We start from the raw sequence: 5,230 nt of genomic DNA, 5'->3' as shown, positions 1-5,230 counted from the left end.
GATTTAAGCCAAGCGTTTACAAACGTCATGAAACAAATCCAAACGTTTCCACTTTTTTAGCGATTTAAGCCAAACGTTTACAAAGGTTATGAAACAAAACCAAACGTTGCACCTTTTTAGCGATTTAAGATAAATGTTTACAAACGTTTTCCCATTTTAGCGATTTAAGCCAAACATTTAAAACGTTACGAAACAAATCCAAACATTTCAAATTTTTAGCGATTTAAGCCAAAAGTTTGCAAACGTTACGAAATGAAAACAAACGTTTCCCATTTTTAGCGATTTAAACCGAACGTTTACAAATGCTACGTAACAAAACCAAACGTTTCACCTCTTAAGCGATCTAAGCCAAACGTTTACGAACATTAAGAAACAAAACCAAACATTTAAAACGTTACGAAACAAGTCCAAACATTTCATATTTTTAGTAATTTAAGCCAAACTGTAATACCCCGTATTTTTGGGATAAGTATTTATTGGATTAATTGCATTATTTTAGCCAATTGGAGCTAAAATAAGTTAATTTTTGTAAATAAGGAGGAAAGAAGCGTTTTGACGAGGAATGAATTTTAATAAAGTTGGACTATATTATTAGATTAAATTAATTAGAATTAAATTTTATCTCGTATTTGGATATCGAGATAAGCATGTCGGGATTTAATGGGAAAATTGGAGAAAATTTCCATTAAATAAAATAAATGATTTTAAAATGGATATTTAAATAATATCCATAAATTTTATTATTTGGATTATTTTAAGAGAATCCATAAATATTTGGAAGATTATTTTTAAATATGAGTTTAAGCGCGACATATAAATTATACGGTTAAATAATAAAATTTTAGAAAAGGACAATAATTAATATTTTGGACTAGTAAAAGGACTCCGTATAATTTATTGTCGTTTAAAAAATTGGATTTAAGCTCGGCATAAAAACGACTTGGTTAATTGTAGAGATCAATTAATTAGTAGTGATAAAAGAGAAGTTAAAAAGGAAAAGAGTAAAATTAAAAGAAGTGAGGGATTAAAGGAATAATTAGCTATGTTACTTATTAGTAATAAAAACAAACATGAGGAGGATGGTTAATTTAAAAAGAAAAGGAGAAGGATTTAATCATAGACTAAGCCATCATAAGAAGACAAAATAGAGAAGGGATGAACAAGTTAAATGGTTTAAGTGAGGGATCAAAGAAGCAATTTGTCCAAATAAAATATAAGAAATATGATACGCATGAATAAGAAGCAGGAGCAAAGAAAATTTCATACCAGTTTTGATGAAACTTTCGGCAAAATGGGGTTTCTTCGTCCGACAACTGTTTTTGATGATTCTTTCGCCGATTTTTTAAAAATTCGATCCTCTATCATTCTAAGACTTCAATTCAAGGTAAGATTTCTAATTTATAAGATTCTATGGGTTGTTTTGGTTGCTGAAATTCATGGGTTAAAGGTTATAGTTTTTGGATTTTAAAAATAAATTCAATTGAAGGTCTATCATCAACCTCTAAGTGTTTTGTATGAATTTATAGGAGGATTTCTACATAAATTAAAGGATTGTATGAATTAGGGCTTGAATTATTGGTTGATTAGTGTGGTTAAATGTTTAATGAAGCAACTTTCCTTTAAGAAATTTCATGTATTAAAGCTGGAAATTTTAGATTTGTTGAGTTGTTTTGAGTTGAGAGAGGATGAAGCTTGGGGGTTAACGGAGCACGGCGGCCGGGGAAGGACCGATCAGGCCCGAAGGCCTGATCTGTCTGCTCAAACAGAGCAGACCTGGTCTGCTCGATAAAGAGCAGACCTGCTGGTCTGCTTTGACGGGCAGACCAGCCGGTCACCCCGAGTCCCCGCGGCCGATACGCTTTGATGTTGGAAATATTTTTGGAAGTTTAAATAAATTAAATAAAATGCAAAATTAAAGCTGAAAATGGGTTTAGAAAGTTTAACAAATAGATTTTTGAGATAGAAGTTAAAATATATTAAGGCATGATTAAATTCAAGCTTAAGTTGCTTGAACATAAACTTTAAAGTGTGTTTGAGTTGGATTAAAATTGTTTATGGGTTGAACGAATAATTTGAAAATGATATAAGATTATTTGAAGTATAATTTAAAGTTAAGTTTGAAATTTAGTTTAAGTGTTGAAATTTCGGAGTTAAAATAGTTGGTTTAAGGGATTTGTTAAATGGAAAGTCGAATTGGTTAAATAAGTTGTTAAGAAGGCAAAAGTAAAAGAAATGGACTTAGAACTAATTCAAGCTTGAACGCTTGAATTTAAACGCAAAATTTTAAAAGAAAAGTAGTTTATGAATTTTGATGTTAATTTAGTATTTGTTTATATTATAGATCTTACATGCTATTGGAATGGAGAAGTGAAGGATTTGGAAGGTTAAGCAACGGGATATTTTATATTTGCTTTTAAAAATTTGATTAAGCGATCGAGGTGAGTTCGCGATTTACTTTCGAGTATTATTATTTTTTTATAAATTGATACATGTATTTGATTGAAGATTTTAGTTTTAAACTTATATTTATAGAACTTAGATTAATATTACTAGAGCATCATTAAAGTATTTTAAATAATAAGTTTAGGACTTTTATTAGTACTTTATCTTATTCTATGAATGATTAAAATATATAAAGGTCGCATAAATTGAGTTTGAAATATATGGAAAATGTTTGATGTTAGACTTTTATTTTATTAAGGATGATGTGATTGATAGCTAGCGATGGTTAGATCATGAGATCGCCATTGAAATACCATCGGTTATTTTAAAGGAGCATGTATTAGTTAGTTAATGCTCTTTATTCTCTTAATGCCTTTAAGGATGTATTTCGGTATAGAGAATTTGAGAATTTAATTATAGTACTTGTTATTTTAATAGCTTCGCTATATGTATGTTTATTATACGAGCTTATACATTGTTTGTCCTGTGGAATTATTATTTAAACCCAATAAGTGATCCGGGGGAAACGAGCTACCTATTGGGCGTCAATAGGCTGTGTGATCACCAGTACTGATACGAGTCTAGGCGTCTATGGTCAATGATTTGAAATGATAAATTATGATTATCGATCGATTTATGGAATAAGGAGGATAAAAATAAATGTGATAGACACAAGGTAACTCGGACGAACTATCTCGGGACCTGTGTCTAGTGGGTAACTCGGTCGAACTATCTCGGGACCCACAACTTGGGATTAAGTAGTGGCATGATGTAACTCAGTTGAACTATCTCGGGACTATGCCACGTGGTAGCGGGTAACTCGGTCGAACTATCTCGGGACCTGGCCACTCGGACGATATGATTCGAAAAACAGTGATCGTCGATTATGTCAAATAAGTCCGTAGCTCTTGGGTTTAGGGTTTCGAACGGATCCGATATTGGAAACTATTAATTATATTTTATGTTTATTATCGAATTATGTTTAAATGTAAGTTATTGATTGATCATAAAGGAAAGTATATTTTATTGTTAATGCGACCTTAATTTTAAGTATAATACCGTTAGTAAATTGTGAACTCACTCAGCGTTGTCTGACCCCCCAACAGTGTTTTCTTTCAGGATTAACATATGACAATGTGGTCGAGCTTCCATTCGTTGTTTCAGAAGTTTCATTTATGGGAGGTCTTATTCTTCTTAGAGCTCCAGTAGTCATGATAGTAGACCTAGCTAGTAGCAGACGATTTATGTTTATATTATGCCCTGCTAAAATGATGTATTTTGGGAAAATAAATTATCCAGGGATTTAATATATGGTTAATTGGTATTTTATACAGAGTGGTTTGTGTCTTTTCACAGGTGTGGTTTATTAAGTTTACAGGCGTTATATTGCCGATTTTTCGAAAATGGTTTTATTAAGTATTATAACGATTTTGAAAAGCGAAATTTTTTTAGGTAAATTTAGGCTTGCTACGGGTTTCAGAACCAAAATTCTCATTCTCTAGCGCCGGTCGGCCCTCGATTTTGGGTCGTGACACAAACGTTTACAAACGTACGAAACAAAGCCAAACGTTTACAAACGTTACGAAACAAATCCATGTGTTTCATCTTTTTACCGATTTAAGCCAAACGTTTACAAACGTTAGGTAACAAATCCAAACGTTTCACCTTTTTAGCAATTTAAACCAAACGTTTACAAACGTTACGAAACAAATCCAAGCGTTTCCCCCTTTTTAGCAATTTAAGCAAAACGTTTACAAACGTTACGAAACAAACCCAAACGTTTACAAATGTTACCAAACAAAACCAAACGTTTAAACATTACGAAACAAGGTGAAACGTTTGAATTTCTTTCGGAATGTTTGTAAATGTTTGGCTCAAATCGCTAAAAATGTATAAAGTTTGGATTTGTTTCGTAACATTTGTAAATGTTTGTCTTAAATCGCTAAAAAGGTGAAACGTTTGGTTTTGTTTCGTAACGTTTGTAAACATTCGGCTTAAATCGCTAAAAAGATGAAACATTTGGTTTTGTTTTGTAACGTTTGTAAACGTTCGGCTTAAATCTCTATAAAGATGAAACGTTTGGTTTTGTTTTGTAACGTTTGTAAACGTTCGACTTAAATCACAAAAAATATGAAACGTTTGTTTTTGTTATGTACTGTTTGTAAATGTTTGGCTTAAATCGCTAAAAAGCTGAAACGTTTGGTTTTGTTTCATAACCTTTGTAATTGTTTGGCTTAAATCGCTAAAAGGTGAAACGTTTGGTTTTGTTTTGTAACGTTTGTAAACGTTTGGCTTAAATCACTAAAAAGGTGAACGTTTGGATTTGTTTCTTAACGTTTGTAAACATTTGGCTTAAATTGCTAAAAAGTTGAAACGTCTGGATTTGTTTTGTAATTGTTTTTTAACGTTTGTAAACGTTTAGCTTCAATCGCTAAAAAGGTGAAATGTTTGGATTTGTTTCGTAAAATTTGTAAACGTTTGGCTTAAATTGCTAAAAAGGTGAAAACGGTTGGATTTGTTTCGTACCGTTTGTAAACGTTCGGCTTAAATCGCTAAAAACATGAAATATTTGGTTTTGTTTCGTAACGTTTGAAAACGTTTGGCTTAAATCTCTAAAATGGTGAAACGCTTGCATTTGTTTCGTAACGTTTGGATTTGTTTTGTAACGTTTGTAAACGTTTGGCTTAAATCGCTAAAAATGTGAAATGTTTGGATTTGTTTTCTAAAGTTTTAAACGTTTTGTTTTCCTTCGTAACGTTTGTAAACGTTTGGCTTGAATCGATAAAAA

The 5,230-nt window shown here is 31.6% G+C and overlaps 1 long non-coding RNA gene across 1 annotated transcript; it reads left to right on the top strand.

The window, feature by feature from the left end:
* The first annotated feature begins 1,259 nt into the window (after window positions 1–1,259).
* On the top strand, window positions 1,260–3,846 carry LOC130015455 (uncharacterized). Its single transcript, XR_008790652.1, has 3 exons — window positions 1,260–1,384; window positions 2,342–2,438; window positions 3,549–3,846. It is a non-coding gene; the product is annotated as an uncharacterized LOC130015455 (long non-coding RNA).
* The last annotated feature ends 1,384 nt before the right edge of the window (window positions 3,847–5,230 follow it).

This window comes from Mercurialis annua, linkage group LG5 (genome assembly GCF_937616625.2).
Source record: "Mercurialis annua linkage group LG5, ddMerAnnu1.2, whole genome shotgun sequence".
NCBI classification, from domain to species: Eukaryota; Viridiplantae; Streptophyta; class Magnoliopsida; order Malpighiales; family Euphorbiaceae; genus Mercurialis; species Mercurialis annua.
Note: the sequence above shows the minus strand (reverse complement) of the source record. Positions and strands in the feature narration are given on the sequence as shown.